Source organism: Rhipicephalus microplus, chromosome 5, assembly GCF_043290135.1.
Source record: "Rhipicephalus microplus isolate Deutch F79 chromosome 5, USDA_Rmic, whole genome shotgun sequence".
Taxonomy (NCBI): Eukaryota; Metazoa; Arthropoda; class Arachnida; order Ixodida; family Ixodidae; genus Rhipicephalus; species Rhipicephalus microplus.
Window position 1 is genome coordinate 154,385,209 of NC_134704.1, and position 22,098 is coordinate 154,407,306.

General features: G+C 47.3%; 1 protein-coding gene across 1 annotated transcript in view; it reads right to left on the reverse strand.

The window, feature by feature from the left end:
- LOC119174143 (uncharacterized) overlaps positions 1–22,098 on the reverse strand; it is a 145,155-nt gene that overhangs the window by 111,017 nt on the left and 12,040 nt on the right. The gene's annotated exons all lie outside the window — the stretch shown is intronic.

A 22,098-nucleotide genomic window follows, 5' to 3' on the forward strand; every position in this document is an offset into this window, starting at 1 on the left:
AAGACAAGATCATAACAAGTGTGCGGCTCAACACACCAACTTAAGAAATGCCACGCTGTTGCAATGCTCAGATGTCGGCCCATCATCACTTTTCATAAGAAATGATCTCTTTAATAGGTAGCAGCAGATCCAGTGGTACACTCGCTCACTCAAGCCAACGGACCAAAAATGGACCAAAGCCAAAAGTGCAGTTCTATGCACGGACCAAGGGAGTGTGGTGTGGTAGCAGCAGTACGGACCCCTTTGCAATGTGATGGGCCAGCAATCTTCTGGTACCTCGACGTCCTTTTTACGTCGGAATAGTGGCAAGGTTTTGAACGGAAAACGTTGTTCGGGAAATGTGCGTATGCCTCACGTGGTTCGCGATATTTGATAGAGTGGTTTGCGAGGGTCTAGAGAATAGCAAAGTTTCGCCCACCATTGAAACTCCAGTTTATCTATAGGCGCTGAATCTTCTCTTGCATGCATCTTGATATTCGTAGATCTTCAATGGGCTTTGTGCGCCGATATCTGCGCTCTGCACGCCGACGAATCGCGTGAAGTCGCTCTAACTCTGCGTCCTTTTTCGAGGGCCTTGAAGAGCACGTCAGCGTGCACATCGTGCCCTTCGCTGCTTCTTTGATCTCTTGCTCAATGCCAGAGGATAAGCTTTTTGCACATGCGTCTTTTATGTTGCTTGTGAATGCATACGATTTGATCCTCCGGCTGGTTTTCGGTGGTTCACCACTGGCGGAGCCTTTGATGTGGAGATATCTTGGAATGTGGTCGCTACCATGTGCCTCAATGTCTAAAAATCAGTTGACGCTTGACGTGACGCAACGGGACACAAATGTCAAGGCCAAACAGCTGCTGCATGTGAACTCTAGTAGAAATGTAGTGCTCCCATTTAGGTAGAGAAAGTTCATGCGCAGATACAACTAGAGCCTGTTTCCCGCCTGTGGCATTCACTTTTGAGCTTCCCCGAATAGGGTGGTGAGCGTTGAAGTCCCCTGTATTCACCCATTTACCCGGTTCGCTCACAAGTATGTCGTGCAGTCTTTTTCAGTCAAAACGAGCTGAAGAGGATAGATAACCACACAATAAAGTGAAGGCGACTGTGTTTTGCTTCACAGTCAGGCAAACATACTGGTTTTCGTCATGTGGTGGCACATGATGAATAGTGTAAGGAATATCGCTACGAATGTACAAAAGCATCTTGCTGCTTTCATTGCAGGTTTTGGACGGAATTGATACGTATCCTGATCGTTCGATTGGGTTTGTTAGGTTCAGTTCAAAATTATGATGATTGGGAAACGGTTAAGAAACACGTACTGACGAAAATCGGAAATCCATTATTTTTGTCCTCTTGCGTTCCATTGAATAACTGGAGCTTTCTGACCTCTTTGCGTAACGATTTTTGAACTCCTGCCATGGCTCTACGCGAGGGCGGCGAAGACTCGGCTCAACGCGTTTTGGACTGGTAGCCACTTAGAGAGTTGGAGTTTCTCGGCTTCTCAGTAGGTCTGCAATAACAGCGATCAGGAACCGTAGCATTGGTATAATCTGTCGATCTATTCTTGACACATTTTCAACGGAAGTAGGCTCAGAGGTAGCTGTAGGGTGGGAAAGCCTGAGAGGGGGCTCAATCGCAGGCTGCGTGCGAGGAAGTGTAGGCCAGTCATTCGCAGCTATTGTGCACCTCATTTCGCTTCGTGCTTACTGTTTTACTGGTGTTCAAATAAGATGTTTGACGCACAAAACCCTGTATTGCACGCCTTCTACGACGGCTGTGTCGGCTCCATACCCTCTCAGCAGCCTCCTTGTGCAATAAGTTGTCTCTGGGCATTTGTTTGGTGATGGTAATTTCTTTTTTTATCGACAGGCACTTCTTGAAGACAGCATTATGTGAACCTTCACAGTTTCCGCACTTCAGACTTTTGGCTTGACAGGCGTCTCCACTGCGTGGCTCAGCGCATGTCCGATACACATCTGACATGTCCGATTTTCATATATGTATGAAACTGAAGAGGCTTAGGAACAAATGGCCGAACAGGATGTCAAAAATTTCCCACCTTGACATGTGACAGAATATTGCCAACTTTGAACAATATCTTTACACAGTGGGTGCTTCCGAGACAAAGCACATTCGTGATGACAACTTCCTCGTTCGCTGTTTTCATAAGAATTGAAAGCTCAACGTTTGCAATGGCCAAATCATTGTCACAGATTACTCGTGCCTGGCAGGTACCATTCATTGAAATTAGCAGTCAGACTTTGATGTCTGCGAACTCTGATAAGCTTCGTAGCTTGTCTAAGGCACTGACAGTCATTGTGTCTACAGTAAGAATATTCTTGCGTAAGTTCAAACGCATATCTTTAATTTTGTTTGGCACAGCCTCCTCAAAGTACCTAAAGATAGCTTGCCTGTTTACTGCTCGAGGGCTAATGGAGGGGTCCACGGGCACGTACTAGATGGTTTGCGGCCAGTTCTGTTCTTCTGACTTTTCACTTAACGTCCCCACTGATGAAGATGGCTTGTCGTTTCTTCATTTGTCCTTCCTGCTTCTCGTGGTGTCTAAGCTGTCACCCAACGAGTCATCGCTAGAAACCAAGTGCAGTTCCGTGTCTTCGCTGGTGCTTGAACAGGTGCTTCATTTCCATGACAGGCTTGCGTAAGTTTATCTCTGGCCAGTCAGCGCCACAGAAGGATCCGCGTCCATAGCCATTGGGCAGTGGCCATCAGTAGTTCTGGGCAAGGCGCGCTGATTTACCGAGCAGCGCGCCTTAGCAGATCTCTAACTGGATGCGCCGGTGGAAGACTCCGCGTCCGTCACCCTGGGACGGGGAGCAGCATCTCCCGGAAAAATCTATGTCTCATAAAAATTGCTAAGAGCAGAAAGCAGAAGCGTTCCATAAAGAGGAACTTGTATAAGAAGTATAGGGTATTTTTGAGAGGAAATTGAACGGTAAATATCAAGAAACAAAATGAATGAATTGGGGCCCTCGCTTCGAGCGACCGTCTCGTTCCGGCACGTTTTAAACCTTCAAGTAGTGTGCGAAGGAATATTCTTCAGCTACCAGCTGGAAATAAGATGCTGTGGTACATGACAGAAGGCAAAAGAACAAGTATTACACAGTCACCAAAATGGTCAGGGGCGGCACTGAGTGACGCTTCCACGTTTAGCTGCGCATATATCCTAGATAAAATAGGCGCGAAAATGGTAGAGCATCAGACTCATTCGAATAGAGCAGGTTCAGCTCTTGCTGGTGGCAAGCTATTTTGTCGGCCACCTTTCATATACGAAGCATTTTCAGCAAATTTCGGCGACTTCGAGCGTGTCTATCTATCTATCTATCTATCTATCTATCTATCTATCTATCTATCTATGTATCTATCTATGCTTTTAGCTCTCCTGGCCATCTCGAAAAGGGTATCGATACCGATACCAGTATAAGATAACATGGCTGTACCACGAGAACAAATGACTGGTCAACATGAAAATCATTATACGTATGTCATATGTCATTGATGTCGTGATTTACATTTCATAGTCTTACTGCTCTTGGGGTGGTTTCGTTCACATGACATTTTGCGAAACTGGTATGGTATGACATGAGTGCATAGCGAACGCAAGTGACAGACCCTAACATAGAAATCATCACAAGCATATCGTGATTTTCATGTTATCACTAGTAATGACTACCCACCACGCTCGTGGGGAGCTCGCGGTCGTTTCGTAGCTTCACGTATACCGAATTCGGTATTAAGCGACGTAAATGAACGAGGAAGGTACATGACTGGTTCAATCATCATTATCTCGACATGGGTGTCATGTGAGAACATGACAACACACCACGCACATAATGCACTCGCGGCCCTTTCACTAGCTTCACATATACCAAATTTTCTATTACGTGACATGAATGAAGGACAAAGGTGACACGTCTACACAATATAATTATGATATGCCAGTCATGTGAAACATGACTACATGCTACACTCGTAGCGCGCTCACGACTGTTTCGCTAGCTACACATATACAAAATTGGGTGTTACGTTCGTGACTTTAATGGACAACGAAGATAAATGACACGTCCAAAAATGACAATCTTGATATGCATGTCATGTGAAACGTGATGACATGCTATACTCATAGCATCCTCACGGCCGCTTCACTAGCTCTACATATACAAAATTTAGTATTATGTGACGGCAACCGATGACGAAGGTAAATGACACGTTTAAACATGATAATCATAATATGCATGTCATGTAAAACATGACCACATGCTATGGTTATACTGCGCTCGCGGCCATTTCTCTAGCTGCACATATACGAAATTTCGTATTATGTGACGCGAATGGAAGACAGAAGCAAACGACATATCTAAGTGGGATAATCTTGATATGCCTATTACATGCGACATGAATAAAGACTACGCTCATAGCGTGCTCGCGGCCGTTTCGCTAGCGCCATATATACAATATTTGGAATTACGTGACCTGAATAGACACGGAGGTAAATGACACATCTAAACGTGATGATCATGATATGAATATCACGTGACACATGATGACGTATTCTACGTAGATACTGTACTCGCTGCCGTTTCTCTGGCTCCCCAAAACCAAATTTGGTATTTGATTGATTGATTTTGTGGGGTTTAACGTCCCAAAACCACCATTTGATTATGAGAGACGCCGCAGTGAAGAGCTCCGGAAATTTTGACCACCTGGGGTTCTTTAACGTGCACCCAAATCTGAGTACACGGGCCTACAACATTTCCGCCTTCATCGGGAATGCAGCCGCCGCAGCCGGGAATCGAACCCGCGACCTGCGGGTCAGCAGCCGAGTACCTTAGCCACTAGACCACCACGACGGGGCCCAAATTTGGTATTATGTGCGGTGAATGGACGACGAAGGTAAATGACACATCGAAACATGATAATCATGGCATGAAAGTCATCTTCGGCATAATTACCGTCCACCTCGTAAAGTTGCACTCATTTTAAAGTGACATATTAACCTTTATCATTCGTGATTCACATATCGTCGATTCCCAAATTACGTGGAATATGCCATTTTTTTTTCTTTCCCTCAAAATACTATTCCCAATACATTCCTCATAATTAACTTGGCATATTTGTCTGGTAATTTTCGTTATTACTTCTCGTTATGGTCGACTTTAAAAGGAAGTGAACACTAATAATAGAGCTGAATATTTTCTAGCCCTGGCAGTTGAGAACGTTCTCTTAATTTGTAGCGTCAAAATAAAAACACTCCAGCATTCTTTCAAAATCGCTTAATCGAAAGCTGTGTGCGCTGGCTGTATGTGTTATGAAGGCGCGAATGTGAACGTTAAAAAAACTTTAGGTGGTCGAAAGTCCCACGGCCCTCCACTATGGCACCTCTCATATGGGATCATATGGTATGATAGTTTCGGAATATTTAACATCCGCAAATATTATTAAGAAAATTATCACTATTGCAATTGATAATATTATTTATGATATTACTAATAATATTATATTTCTGGTTTGAGAGTGGTAAAGTTTTCAAATTATCTAGAACCTCTAATCTTCGAGTGCAGGTCTAAGCCAACATTTCTTGCAAGCATGCATCACCTTAGCAGCCCGGTTTTATGGCTGAACAAGCACACGGTTCATCAGTGCCTTTTCTGGCTACAGACAACTGTGTGACTGCTACGCAGGTGTTCCACTGCGTTGATTGCGGTGGTGCTTCGCCGAGTGCAAAGCCTCGGTGCTGGCCCGGAGCAGCGCGAACCCGGATTCCATGGATATGTCGTGGCATACGCAAGCCCTACGCTCAGGAGAGCTGAGACGAACTGCGTTGTCACAAAAAAGAGTACTTAGTGACCGTTTGGACCTATAAAAAATTAGGGGACCCTAAAGCTCCACCTTTAGGAGTTGTACTCAATAGCGACAGGCTGTTACTAGTGCGTATTTCAAACGCTTAACGCATGCAACCTTTTAAATTTTGTTATGCACCCAATAAACGTGGCCTTAAGGTAATAAGCGCAGTAGCGTGTGTACATGTTGTGGTGTGTTAACGGCTTCAACTAATCTGACGCTCTTTGGCAATGGACGCTTTTACCACGCAATATTGCTGACATAATTCATGTTCCATTTTCAAGCATGTCTACAGGACGCGTGTACTTGTGAAGCATGAAAGCTACTTTCACTGCGTTTCTAAGCAGGGGAGGTTATTTTCACTGCTTTATGTTCACTGCTTTACAAGCAGGGACGTAGCCATGTTGTCTATACCATCCGCTTGCTCCGCTAATGAACAAGGTTCGAACCCCACTTGAACCCAAACAACTCTTGTTCGGTCCTTACTAAGCTTTAGGGTTTTTAATATTTATATATTTTATTATCATCGTTCTAGGTTTTCGGTCACGCATAGGAAGATAATTTCTCGCTCCCAACCAGCGACACCAACGCCAAAACAGTACCGGAGTTTCTGCGAAACGCGGTCTTTAACGCCATCCCGTTGAAAAGCTTCGGCCTTAATTGTATGGTAGCCCATTTGACGCCATCACCAGCCATGCTGGCTGTCGTCTTTAAGAGATCTTCAAGCCGTCTCACCCTCTGGATTTTTTGGTTGCAAGACTACGACATCCGCGTGCTATACCGCAACTGACACAAGCATGCTGACACTGATGTCTTCTCGCGCTCTTCTTGACGGGCAATATCCCCAGCTCAGTATCTTCATTGCTGTTTCCATCATCGATAGAAAGTACTAGCACACAGTCCAAGTATCATTGGATGGTCCCACTGATAGACTTGCTCTTTCATCCATCCGCAACACTATCCACTCACGCCTTCCTGTTCTCAAGCTAACCATTTAGCCATGCGTGACGGCCTCCTGCATTGGCTCATTACAGCGTCGACGGCCGGCAGTACCTCCTCGTGATACCTCGCAGTCTGCAGCAAAAAATATGAGCTCTTCGACACTAATCCGCGATGTGCACTTTATAGGTATCCAAAACTTACCACCGCAATCTTCATTGCTACTTCGGGTGAGGGATGTACCGCTACCTGCAAAATTTCATTCACTCCTGCCTGGATTGCCAACGCGCCCTATCTGGCAACAGAAAGGTTGCCAGCCGGTCTCCAAGCGTTACCTTGCTCTGACCGCCCGTTTGGCTGCATGACTATTGATTTGTGTGGACCAATTTCTCTGACGTCGGCTGGTAACTACTAGGCAATCATCGCAGTACAGAATCTAATGCGATACGCCGAAACCACCGTCCCTCCTGTGGCTAAAGCGCGTGATGTTGCCTCACTTCTGCTGCACCCAGTCATAGTGCATCGTGGTCCAACCAAGGAGGTTCTCAGTGATCGATGCCCCTTCGTCATGTCAGACGTCGTCGAGGGCATTCTTACGGAGTACCATTTTTTTCACCGCAAAACTACTGCTTACCACCTACAGACAAATGGACCCACCGAAAGCTTTAACCGCTTGCTCCACGACTTGCTTTCGCTGCATGTCACTGCCGACCAGACAAATTGAGATGTGGGGCATGGACCCCCGGGCAGGACTGGTTTTTTACCCATTTTGTTTTTGTACAGAAAGCACCCATCGCACACCACCAACACGATACTTCCGTGCACGCTGGCTCTATTTGAGGGAGCACCTATTTCTGACACTGCGAGACTTGCGGGAAAGTGTCGTGAGCTTCGTAAGGACTTTACAACGAATGAGAAACAGCGGCAGATAATTCGTTATGGCTCCACCCCTACTGGTACTACGTTGCTCTCCGGGGCGCTCGTATGGCTCTCGGTTTCTACTTCTGTAGAAGGCCTCTCTTCAAAACTGCTCCCAAAATACGAAGGCTCATACTGTGCCGTGAGCGCTCATTTCCGGTAAACTAATTCATTGAACTCATGAATAAATCTTCGTACATGCCCAGCCGAGGGCTCAACATCGTCAACGTGGAGCACCTGAAGGCATACTATAGCCCTATTTTAATGACAAGCTATAAGGTCGCCCGACGGCTTCCTTTTCGCACTTTAGGTAATAGCGCACCCTTAGGGCCATCGGTCGGTGATCTCACTCACGACTCGACTGACTCAGAATCACTCAGACTCACTCAGACTCAGATCAAGCCTTTAGTCGGAGTCTGAATGGGTCAGGGTTAGTACTATTTTTGTTAGTTTGAGTCTGAGCGAGTCCCGTTGAAGAAGATTTGTAGTGATTGTGAATCGAAGTGAGTTCGATTCAAAAAAAGTTGGTAGATCTGAGTGAGTTCAAAGCGCAATATTAGTTTTTTTTTGAGCAAATTTAAGTGAGTTTCACTCATGTTGGCCGAATAACGGTTCCATCTGCTAACTTCAGCAATACTATGAGCCTTACCTAGATACATGTTATAATAACGTCTACTCACATTTATTCTAAAACAATATCGTTCACACACCAATTCAATATTTATTATTTAGAGGTGTGAAATATGTAGAGAGGGTGCCGTGTACACCCCCTCCACCAATTCTTCCTGGGGTTGTTGATGAATGTATATTCTGGCGTCATTCCTTTCAATAAAAATTTCCTTGCTGGGGTGTGATGCAGAATGGCCCGAGCTTCTCAGCAGACGAGTTTGCTCTGAGCTTGCTTTGCGGTGGCCGTGGCATGAAGAGAGTGCAGAGAGTGTAAGAGCATCTTTGATAAAAGTGGCTACAGGAACGTGCTTGGCGTTGGAAATGCATGTAGGAAATTTGCCTCGGTTATCAAAGGAAAACCACGTGAAAACACGTCAGCGCTGCCACTCAGTCAACATTTTAATAGTGCAGTGACATCAAGGTGATTGTAGTGCTGTATTTTTGCCAACTCAACACTCGCCTCCCACAGGCGTATTTGTGGGCGTATATATGTCCTCTTTCGCAAAAGTTCCTTTATTCCACCTGCAGCCTAATTATTTCCACTCTGGAAGGCAGCAGGGCTGCATACGTAGCACTCTCGTGCTGCTCGTATTGTTTTTATGAAGTATTGCGGATAAATATAAAGACAGGTGGTCACCAGGCGCGCTCGCTTCTTGTCAGCAACGCAGTTGTGAGTGTATTATCGTGAGTGCAGGGAAATCGAATACGAGACATTAAGAGGTTTAGGATAATGTTCGCAAGGTTTGCGGGCATTGCTTTAGTTGCGGGCGCCATATGAGTTTTAGAATAGCGTTTGCTCCCCGTACGGAAAAGTGCAGGGATTTTCACCCTGACCGCGAACCCAAATGCACGTAAGCTACACACTGATATATCGTTGATCATTATATGCAGATGCGAGAAGCATGCCGACCACACGTGCATTCACCCCTCGTCACGGCGCATGCTCTGGCCCTCTGGCCAGGGTATAAAAGCCGCCTCTTGAATAAACATTCAGTCTTGCTCCTGCCATGAAGTGTCTTTTCCTCGAACCTATGTTCAATGCTACAGTGGCGACAAAGATGGGATTTTGATTGCAATTCGATTCTCACACCAGAGTAATGGGACCTCAATTCCTGGCCTTCGACGAGGCAGTGAGTAGCTGGAGTAGGTATCGTGTATGCTTAGACACCTACTTTGAGGGCAACGAGATCACCGACACAGCTAAACGCCGTGCCCTACTGATTTAGTCATTGAGTGACAGTGTCGTCCGGATTATGCAAGGGCGCCACCTGGGGGTCCACATCAACACTTTGACGTATGATGACGTTGTCAAATACCTGGAAGACCATTTCAACCCTCAGGCAAGCGAAATAGCCTCAAGCTATACCTTCTTCCCGTGAAGGCAAGAAGAGCAGAAAAACGTTCGCGACTACATTGCAGAGTTGAGAAGACTTGCCGTAAATTGTAATTTTTTAACGACAGTGGATCGTATGTTGCGGGACCAAATCGTTTGCGGTATTTGGGACGATGAAGTGCACCGGTTCTTGCTGAGCCACAAAAAGTTGACTCGTGAAGAAGCCGAAGAGCTTGTTCACGAGCGTCTTTGCTTCTGAGAAAGCTTGCGAAGACGCTCGTAGCATGCAAGCTCCATACGCACGAACTGCAGGCGGTGGCGTCAACGTGGTACAGAAACAGCATCACGGAAAGAAGTACAGAAGAAGCGACCTACCGCGAAGTCCTAGTCTCTCATGTGGCAGATGCAAAGGGCCGCATACCACGGCGTTACGTCGCCATGGCAGTTCCATCTGCCATCAGTGTAGGAACAGAGGACATCTTGCTAGAGCCTGCAAAAGATCCCACGCTCCAATGTCGGGAATGTTCACCATCGACTGAATAGAATGCGAACATGAAGAGACTTTGTATGCTCTAGTCGCACACAGTTTGGCTAATAAGCGCTTAGTACAGCCAATTGAGCACTCCTCGATGTGGGAAGGCCGTCAGCTGCAAATGATTGTCGACAGGGGATCACCAGTAAGTGTAATTCTCATCAGCGTGTACAAGAAACACTCAACGTGGTGGCCGGCTATGCAGAAAACTACCATACGCTTTTCATGTTTTCTGGGACCGTTACCGGTCTGGGGCAAGGTGGAAATGAAGGTACAGCTTGGTCCAGTACAGGTGAGCATTTCTCCTATAGTGGTGGTCCATCATGAGCCCCTGCTGTGTGGAAAAGACACAATAGAAGAATTTCGCAAAGCTGGCGTCTTCCTTTTGGAGAGAGGCATGTCACCTATGGTGAATATTGTGCACGTTGACAGTAAGCTCACCGCGCTTCTTGACAAACTTTCCTAGTGTTTGAGGACCTCGGATGCTGTAAGGGACCACCGGTGAAACTATACCTCAAAAAAGGCGCCCAACTTCGATTCCGGAAGGCTCGGACAGTTCCGTACGCCATGAAAGCGCCAGTATCCGCCGAAATATACCAACTGGTGGAAGTCGCAGTTCTGTCCCCAGTGCGCGTGGCTGATTCAGCAACGCAAGTAGTTCCACTAGTAAACCAAAATAGAGACAACTGGCTGTGTGGAAACTTCAAGCTGACGGTCAATTCAGTGACAAGAACGGAACAGTACCCTCTTCCGAAACTCGTAGGCATCTTTGCCACGCTAGTGGGGGGCGAGGTGTTTAGCACGCTCGACTTACAGACCGCATACAACCAACTTCCCCTGGATGATGATGCCAAAAGGTAGCTGTACTGAATACACACAAGGGCGTCTTCTGCTACAATCGCTTGGCTTTCCTTATCGCCTCGGCTCCTGCACTGTTTCAACGGCGCATAGAAGTGGTACAACAGGGGTTACCCGGGGTGAAGGTTTACCTGCATGACATTATCTTAGCGGAAAAGGCGCAGAATACCACCCTACTATGCGAAGTTTTGGAACGACGGTGGGCGAATGGTCTCACGCTGAACAGAGAGAAGTGCCGTTTCCGGAAAAAAAGAAGTGGTATTTCTGGGGCACCGAATTGATGCAAGAGGCCTTCACCCACTGCAGGACAACTTAGACGCCATGCTGGCGGCGCCACCACCGACCTCGGTAAGCCAGCTTAAATCATTCTTAGGAATGGCGACATATTACTCGAAATTTCTACCAGATTTGTCAACCACTTTGGCTCCGTTACACCACCTGTTGTCTAAGGCGGTACCCTGGTGTTGAACGGGAGGAACGCACAAATGACAGCACTCCAAGAAACCAAGCACGCCGTGAGCAACGCAAACTTTCTTCTGCGGCTTCAGTGTGGTGCGTCGGAAGAAGGAGTAGGCGCAGTTTTGTCCCGCCGCATTAACGGGGTGGATTATTTTTTTATTTGATTTATTTAACAACACTGTCAATCCCGTCAGGGATTTTTACAGGAGTGGGTTGGTAAGTTTCAACAAACATTTTATGTCCACATACTTATATAAGTGTAGGGGTACAAAAAATCATGGTATAAAATGATAAAAATTATGGACCTACATTATTAACGAGGCACATGTCTCAGTCACATGTGCACACACTGAAAAAAACACAAAAAAAAAGAAAAAGGTAAGCACGCAACATACAAAGTTTGTACCGACTTCCAGCTTTTTAGACCACAAATGTACTGGCAGGGAGGATAATGATCAGTACAATCCTGATAGCGTCGCTATCATGTAGCTGATAGAACGGCTTGGCCAGCAAGTTCGTAAAATTTGTTGACAGTGGGCTGCACAACCACCGTCTCGGGTCAAGCATTCCACTCTCGCACTGCCCGCCGAAAAAACGAAGAACTAAAAGTATTGTTGGTGCATAAATATTCTTCCAGTGTAAGGTGATGCTTGTGACGGGTTTCCCTAGTAGTGTTGAAAGAAATGTAGGTGTTCAAATCTACTTTAGGTTTGTTGTGTAGAATTAAGTACATAAATTTGAGTCAGGATAGCATCGCACGACTGGCTAGCGTGTGAAGGCCAATATCGGTCAGAATTTGCGTAGGCGAGTCGGTGCGCCTATATCTGTTAGAGATAAAACGCGCGGCTTTGCGCTGGATGGCCTCAGTAGTAGCTATGTGTTTTTGGGTAGACGGGAACCATGCCACGCTCGCATATTCTAAGATAGGGCGTATAATCGTCGCATAGGCCAAGAGCTTGGCTTCTCTTGTCGAGTATCCCAAGGCCCGCTTTAAGAACATTAGCTTCCGCATCGCTTTGCCAGTCACGTGATCTACATGCGCCGACCATCTGAGATCTGATGATATGACGAGGCCAAGTACTTGTACTGAGTGACTGTTTTAAGGATGATGCTATCATAGCCATAGGGGAAAGTAAGTTTGGATTTCTTTTTTGTTACTGTCATTGCAACTGTTTTATCGAAGTTGATGACCATTTGCCAGCTCTCGCACCATTGTGCTAAAGACGAAATCATTGTTCAAACTTATTTGTTCTTGCTGACTTTGTATTTCTCTATTCAGGACGCAGTGATGTGCAAATAACCTAATTTTATATTGAACCCTACAACTTGATTGATTGATTGATATGTGGGGTTTAACGTCCCGAAACCACTATATCAGTATGAAAGACGCCGTAGTGGAGGGCTCCGGAAATTTAGACCACCTGGGGTTCTTTAACATGCACCCAAATCTGAGCACACGGGCCTACAACATTTCTGCTTCCATCGGAAATGCAGCCGCCGCAGACGGGATTTTAACCCGCGACCTGTGGGCCAGCAGCCGAGTACCTTAGCCACTAGACCACCGCGGCGGGGCAAAACCCTACAAGTGATGTCGTTTATAAACAAAAGAAACAGGTAAGGAGCCAAAACTGAACCCTGAGGTACTCCAGAAAGCACCGGCATAACTTCAGAAATGCTGGCGCCTAACTGGACAAGTTGGCGGCGGTCAGTTAATTACCACTTAATCCAGCCGAAGATTGGTCTATCCTCTAGAATATACCTGAGTTTTTGAAGAAGCTTGGCATGGCAGACACGGTCAAATGCCTTTGAAAAGTCTGGTAGAATTACTTCTATTTGTGTCTGATCGTTTATTCCTTTAGCGAGATCATGCAGGACTTCTACAAGTTGGGTAACGGTAGAGAGACCAACCCTGAAGCCATGTTGATGGTGATGGAGAACATTGTTTTCCTCGACGAACTGGGGAATAGATTTTAGTATAATATGCTCTAAAATTTTGCAGCAAGTACATGTGAGGGAAATGGGCCTATAATTAGACGGAGAAGATGGATTACAAGATATATAGACAGGCACTATTTTTGCCAATTTCCATTCGGCTGGCAGGCATTGTTCTGAAACTGACTTGTTGTAAAGAAGACGTAAGTATTTGCTTACGGGTTCGGCGTAGCGTTTCAGGAAGCAGTTCGGGATTCCGTCTGGGCCGGTGGACTTCTTATCGTCTTACTTCAATAGGAGTGAAAGCACGCCTGCTTCGGTTATGACTGGTGCACTTAGCGTCTCGTTTCTCTCTCTATTTTCTGGCCTGAAGGCATGCGCAATACCATTGTCAGGAGCATATACAAAATGGAAAAAAACGTTAAACGTTTCTGGTTGTTGCTTTTCTTCCTTCGGTGTCAGTGGTCTTGCACTGCCTTCTTTACATCTAATATATCACCAGAATGTTTGGGGTGAATGTTGGATAAAGTTGCTATATCGTTGTTGAATAAAGTTATTTTATCGCTTCCTGCTCCAGAACTCTTACGTTGGCAGAACGTGACAATTCAAAATGAGGAAAGGAGGCACTAGCACTAGTTTTTGGCGTTGTCAAATTCTGAGATTATTTGTTTGGCAAATAAGTTCACTCTGGTGACCATACACAAGCCTTTCACTGGCTTGTTGAGTCCAGACAAACCCATCCCGCAAATGGCAGTGGCACGAATTCAACATCGGGCGCTGCTCTTAGCAGCATATCAATATGATTTGGAATACAGAAAAAGAGAGCTGAATGCGAATGCCGATGCTCTGAGCCTCTTGCCATTAACTGTCCGCGAGGAAGGCAGCAAAAAAGAACTTGCCGAATATGCCCTGCATGCGCAGGCACTGGATGACTTTCTTTTGTCAGCGCAGAATGTTTCTGACTATACCAGCGAAAACCTAACACTTCAGCAAGTAAAGACTTGGATCTTGAAAGACTGGCCCAAGCGCTTTGGTGCAGGCGTACAACAGTATCAACCACATTTTGCACAGACCCAGTAATTGACCGTGAGGATGGAGGTACTGTATTGGGGACACCGTGTGGTTCTTTCTAAAGCTGCTCAAAACTTAGCTTTGAGAAAGCTGCGTGACACGTATGCTGACATAACAGCAATGAAGAACTTCGGGCGCTCGATTTTCTGGTACCCAGGGCTAGACGGTGATATTGAGATGCTTTCTAAACGGTGTTCCCAGTGCATGCAGTGTTTGCCCATGCCCCCTGCGCAGGTTCCACCAGTAAGCTGGCCGAAGACCAATGCACGTTGGTACCGCCTACACATGGATTTTGCTGATCCCGTAGAAGGACATATCTTTGTTTTTGTCGACGCCGAGACTAAGAAGATAGAGGCAGTGCCAAGGATGGTGGCCACGGCGGCAGCTACAGTGGAAGTACGCAGCGGCATTTTCGCACGCTTTGGCCTACCATGAACTGTTGTGTTGGACAATGGTCCGCAATCCACCAGTGCAGAGACAGCACGGTTCTTCCGGGAAAATGGTGTGCACCACGTAACGACAGCCCCATATTACGCGCAATCACACGGGTTGGCACAATGGGCAGTACGCACCATCAAGGAGGGCCTGAAAAAAGTCGCGTGGGAACGCTGCAAAGTCGACATTCCAAAGTTTTTTACGTTACAGGACCACGCTGACCCCCCAAAAAAACAGTCGCCCGCAGAACAACTTTTAGGATTCCAGCCACGGACCCGCCTAAGCAACTTCTTTGCAAAGAAAAAAGGGGCGAAGGATGCTACCGTTCACGAAGTTTCAAGCCCACAAAAAAGTATGCACAAGGAATGCAGGTTTCTAGTCGACAATATGGTCAGCCAGGTCAAACGTGGCTTCCAGGAACCGTGACAACAGTCGAAGGCAAACGATTGTTAACTGTCCACATGCCAAGGGGTGTGCACCGTAGGCACCTGGATCAAGTACGAGCCCGCTCCTCATCGACACCAGTAAAGAAATAACCCTTCGAGACACCCGTGACCCTGGAGCACTTATCTCCGGAAAGGCCCCTCTCTTCCGCTGGCGACCAGATAGCAGCGACGCCCTGCAAGCCGGTCAGTCTGTGCCGCGCGAGCCAGAGGTTGAAAGTGGCATCAAGCCAGCAGTTTCAGAGCCAACAGGACCAATCTAACTCAGACGCTCCAATCATGCCCGCAAGCCCCCGGATAGGTTCTAGCTCACGGGGGGAAGAAGTGATATATCGTTGATCAACAGATGTAGATGCGAGGAGCATGCCGACCACGCGTGCCTTCACCCCTTGTCACGGCGCAAGCTCCGTCCCTCTGGCTAAGATATAACAGCAGCCTCTTCAATAAACATTCAGTTTTGTTCCTACAATGAAGTGTCTTTTCCTCGCATCTACGTACGATGCTACACACCCAGCACTTCGATGGCCTCGCGGGCCGTGATCACCGCCCGCTATTTCAAATTTTATGCGTGCAGGCCACAAACGCAAACGTGGCTCGCGTTACGACGCATGCGCAGTGGGAGCAACTGCACCTCAAGGGCGCGCGCCGGGACATACTCTTTATTCTGCGTGCATGTACGCACAGTTGGCGTGATCAAGCTGGCAGATGAAACGTGCACTCGCTGGCGTTGCGACGCTAGCCCTGCTGCTCGTCAAGAACAGAAGTGGTGGGCGGGCTCGGTATTCGCCGCGGACATCTGTCAATCAAACTGATGGACGCGTCAAGTCGGATGCAAACTCGTTGTTTCTGAGAAGGCCCGATTTCAATTCGTGAATGTGATTTTGCTGGTGTGACTGTTAAACGTTTGATGCGGTGAACGCGACGTGGCCACAAAGATAGAGCCCCGCGGCGCACATGTGACGTGCTTTTAAATCATTTTTAGCGAGCTTCGGCGAGTTTGAGCGTATCAATCTATCTAGCCGTCTGTGACTTTTAGCTCTCCTGCAGTTTAGTTAATGGCATCAATACCAAATTTGGTATGACATAACATGAGTGTATTACGTGCGTAACTGACAAGTCATAACACGACTATTATGATATGTATGTTATGAATGTCATGATTTAAATTTCATTGTCTTGCTGCTCTTGTGGTGGTTTCGATGACATAATATGTTGCAAAATTGGCATTGTATGACATGACTGTGTGGTGAACACAAGTGACAGACCCTGACATGGTATCATGGCATGCATCTCATGTAAGTTATGACTCATGAGGCATGACTGCACCACGCTCATGGTACGCTTGCAGTCTTTCGCTAGCTTCACATATACCAAGTTTGGTGTTACGGGACGTGAATGAATAACGAAGGTATGTGACTGGTGCAAACGTGGTAATCATGTGACGCGTGTCATGTAACAACAAGAATACATGCCACACTCATGATGCGCTCACGGCCATTTGGCTAGCTTCGTATACACCAAACTTTGTATTACGGTAAGTGAATCGACGACGAAGGTATACGACTAGTGCGAACATGATACTCATGAGATGCGCATCATCATAATAGAGCATCACTACATGCCACGCTCATGATTCGCACGCGGCCGTCTCGCTAGCTTCACATATGATATTGATTGATTGATGTGTGGGGTTTAACGACTGAAAACCTCCATATGATTATGAGCGAAGCCGTAGCGGAGGGCTCCAGAAATTTCGTCTACTTGGCAGTCTTTAACGTGCACCCAAGTCTGAGCACACGGGCCTACAACATTCCTGCCTTCATCGGAAATGCAGCCGCCGCCGCCGGGATTGGATACCGCGACCTGCTGGTCACCAGCTGAGTACCTTAGCCACTAGAGCACCGCAGCTGAGCGAAGCATATATATACCACATTTGGTATTCAATGACGTTAATGGATGACGAAGGTTTGTGACTGGTGCAACAAGATGATTTTGTGATGCCTGTCATGTAACAACACGACTACTTGCCACACTCATGATGCGCTCGTGGCTGTTTCGCAGCTTCACATATGCCAATTTGTTATTACGTCACTTGAATGGATGGCGAAGGTATATAACTGGTGCGAACATGATAATCATGAGATGGGTGTCATGTGAGAACATGACTATGTGCCACACTCAAGGCCCCAAAACACTTCGACGTGTCCAGGCGCGCGTGTACGCCCACGTTCGTTTCGTCGCGCCACGCCGACGATGCCACGCCAGGCGCCGATCTGCCTGGCATATGCTTGCAGGCACATGCGGGGATGCGTTGCTTTGACACATGCACATTTGAGCACACCCGGCGTCCTTCTGTCACGAAGCTGAGCAGACGCGGTGCTGCCTAGGAAACGTCGTCGAAGCGAAATTCAGCGTGTCACATTTCGCGCTGGTTGCCGTTGGGCCTACCCGACAGACGGTGATCGCGCCTAGCGTCGGATAAAATGCTCGCGTTGTGCTACCGTAGCTTCACTGCACCCAGCGTGCGCGTGAGTCCACGTTACGTGCGCTAGCCGCCATTTCGCTAGCTTCACATATACCAAATTTTATTGATATGTGGGGTTTAACGTCCCAAAGCCACCTATTGATTATGAGAGACGCCATAGTACAGGGCTCCGGAAATTTCGACGACCTGGGCTTCATCACCGTGCATCCATATCTGAACACACGGGCCTACAACATTTCAGCCTCCATCGGAAATGCAGCCGCCGCAGTCGGGATTTGATCCCGGTAAGTGCGGGTACGCAGCCGAGTACCTTATCCACTAGACCACCGCAGCGAGGCCATATACCAAATTTAGTATTACGGGACGTGAATGGACGATGAAGGTATGTGACACGTCCAAACATGATGATCATGATATTCGTGTCATGTAAAAACTTGACAACATACCACGCTCATAGCGTGTTTGCGGTCGTTTCGCTAGCTGCACATATACCAAATTTGAAATCAGGGGACGTGATTAGATGACGAAGGTAAAGGACACGTACAAACGCGACAATCATGACATGAAAGTCATGAACGGCATAATTTACCTCCGCCTCGTATTGTGTGTATTTCAAAGTGACATATCTACCTTCCTCATATGTGCTTTGATATCAGCGATTCCCAGTGTGTGTGGGATCTGCCAATTTTTTTATACCCATCTGTCCGTGCACGTGATTCTCCTGAAACGCCGACTGCGTGTCACAGCGTTCGTGTGCCACGTAGGCCGCGTGTCACTGGCACGTTAGCGTGCGTTTTTTGCTGTGCACTTATCCTCTCTTCTGTCTCACCGTCCGCATTACGTCCTGTGCGTATCGTCTGGACTCCTGGACACGCCTCTCTCCATAGTAATGAACGCGTTCACGTGGTTGCCCGAAAGCTGACCGGCCGGGCTCCATTGGAAGAGCTGTCCAATCCAGACGACGCATCGACAGAACCACTAAACTACAACGCTACGCTGGAGTACTATCGACCGAGCCGTTATACGTATCCTCCCCCTCATCCTTCGCTTAACAGAGCAGATGCTGTCGCTTGGCGGCAACTACAGACCAATTCATTTCCTTGCCTTTATATGCTAAATCGCTTTCATCCGACTCTCCACCCCTCCTACGGCCCCTTCTGTGGATCCGTACCGACGGTGTACTACTCCACGTGGGAATGCTCTGCCCCACAGTCCGTTCCTCCCATTCGCAATCCCACCCCTTCCTCTTGGGAGTCTGCACTGCTCAGCTTACGCCGGCAGCAACAGCAGCAGCTGGTCCATCGGGCTCGTAGGGTCGCACAAGGCAATGGAGCCCTGGACTGAGGGCCCCACCCAAAGAAGGCTCCATGTGCATTTGTTATTAATAAATGTTTATTTATCTCTCTCTTGGGAGTGTTCCCGCGCTCTTGTGAGACACAGACAGCGTTATTGTCGACAAGCACCGCTTAAGAGAGCTCATCTTATGGGCGTCTCGTGCGCTGCCAGTCCCCAGTCATAAGAGGGTCCACTTATGCACTCAGTGGAACGACAAACAAATGAAGGTAGATATTCATGGTTTGAAAACACCACTCAAATCAGTCGACTGTTCTTGACCCAATGAATGGTAACATCGTAACCAATGAAACGCAGCACGCTGAGGGGTGGATTTTACTCTTTCGCGCTTAGGGATGAATTTCACTCTTTCGTATTGGCTCTTTCTGAATGGGGTGTCGCCAAAGCTCGAGAAGATCCCGAGCTCTGCTGAACTCGGCCAATCCTGCATAGTGCCCATGGTTTGCAACCACTCATACTTCGTATTCGGGGGTGCTACATCAAAAGGCAACAAGAAGAGCATGCGAGTGTATGAGATATCTTTGTTAAACAGCACTGATGCCGTGATAAAAAATGGCAGATCCACGTACAGTTGAAATCGATGCAATGCGAAGCATGCATGAATGAGAAATGTTAACATGTCACTTACAAATCAGCACACCGCTACGAGGTGAAGGTAAATGATGCCGTACATGACTGCTGTGTCATGATTATTATGCTTGGCTGTGTCGTTTTACCTTCGTCATCTATTCACGTCACGTGATACAATACTTAGTATATGTGAAGCTAGCGAAACGGCTGCGAGCACGTTATGAGCGTGGTATGTTGTCATGTTCTTGCATGACACGCGTATCAGGATTATCTTGTTTGCATCACTCATATATTTCGTCATCCATTGACGTCACGTAACACAAAACTTGGTATATGTAGAGCTAGCAAAACGGCCGCAAGCGCATCTCAAAGGGCCCAATATACCCCAATGTACCCTTCACGCGCGCGCACGCCGGGCACAGCGACACTACGTTAGCAAAACGCGAGCACTCTATAGTATGACTCCAGGCGCGACCAGCGTCCGCCAGTGCGGCCCGACCGCAACCAGCGCGAAATGCGACATGCTGCATTTCGCGCCGATGCGTTACCCAGACAACACTGCGCCTCCCTGTTTTCGTGACGGAGGGAAGCCGGACGTGCTGAAACGCGCATGTGTCAAAGCAACACAGCGCGGCGCGCGCCTGCGAGTACATGGCAGGACCGGCACCTGGCGTGGGAACGCCGGCTTGACGCGACGAAATGAACGCCGGCGAGCACGCACACCACGCGACGCCAAAATGTAATGGCGCCTTCACTGTGGCATGTAGTCATGTTCTCATATGACACGCATCTCATGTTTATCATATTTTCATCATTATCATACCTTAATCCACCATTCCCGTCCCGTAATACCAAATTTGGTATGAGTGAAGCTAGTGAAACGGCCGCCAGCGCATCATGAGTGCGGCATGTAGTCATGTTGTTACATGGCAATCAAGGCATCATTTTCTTCTTTGGGTCTGCCGCTTGTGTTCACGATGCAATCATTCATAATATACCAGTTTTGCAACACGCCATGTGAACAAAACCACCGCAAGAGCAGCAGGACCATGAATTATAGATCATGACATTCATGTTATATATTTGATGATTTTCATGTTGTGACTAGTCAAATATGTTCTTCATGCCGTCATGTTATGCTATACCAAGTTTGGTATTTATACCATTATCGAAACGGCCAAAAGAGCTAAACGAAATAGGCGGCTAAATTAAATAGATAGATAGATAGATAGACAGACAGATAGATAGATCGATAGATCGATAGATAGATAGAAAGATAGAAAGATAGATAGATAGATAGATAGATAGATAGATAGATAGATAGATAGATAGATAGATAGACAGATAGATAGATAGATAGATAGATAGATAGATAGATAGATAGATAGATAGATAGATAGATAGATAGATAGATAGATAGATAGATAGATAGATAGATAGATAGATAGATAGATAGATAGATAGATAGATATGTAGCGCCTCAATGCGCCGCTCGTCAAGGAAGAAGATGTTGGCATTTGGGCCGCGCGGCGGGTGCAGCGCGATAATAAAAAAAAATCAGTTTGAAAACTGAACGCTGTCAGGGCTGGATCTTTCCCGTGTTAGCTCCGACAGTTAATGGTGACCCGATAAAGAACACACAGCCCCCATCATTCCGCATGGATCCCGCCGGCTCTGCCACCAATCCTACCGGTCGTGACGCCCAAGAAGATGCCAGACCTAGCGGTGCTGCAGTCGCTGCAATTCAACATGTCCACCTGCCACCATTTTGGCCCAACAGCTCCAGCACATGGTTTCTGCAGGTCGAGGCGCACTTCCGTCTACGGCAAATCACCAGCCAACAGACCAGGCACTGGCATCTGGTATCCTGCTTACCTCAGGACGTAGCCGACGACTTAGCTGATATTTTAGCGTCGCCGCACCCGAGCCATCCCTGCGACACGTTGAAGGCAGCTATCATTTCCCGCAAGTCTGAGTCCGAACACAGCAGACTCCAACAGCTCATCACGGCTACAGAGCTAGGTGACCGTCGCCCATCACAGCTCCTGCGACGCATTCGTTAGCTCCTTGGCGGCCGCTCCGCTTCTCAAGAGGAGAAGCTGTTACGTGAGTTGTTCTTCCAGCGCTTACCGCAGAGCATGGTCCCGGTCCTCGTAGCTGCAGGAGATGTCCCAGTAGACACACTCGCTGAAATGGCTGACCGAGTGGCGGACTATTCGCGGGCACATAGCCTTGTAGCGGCGCGGGAAG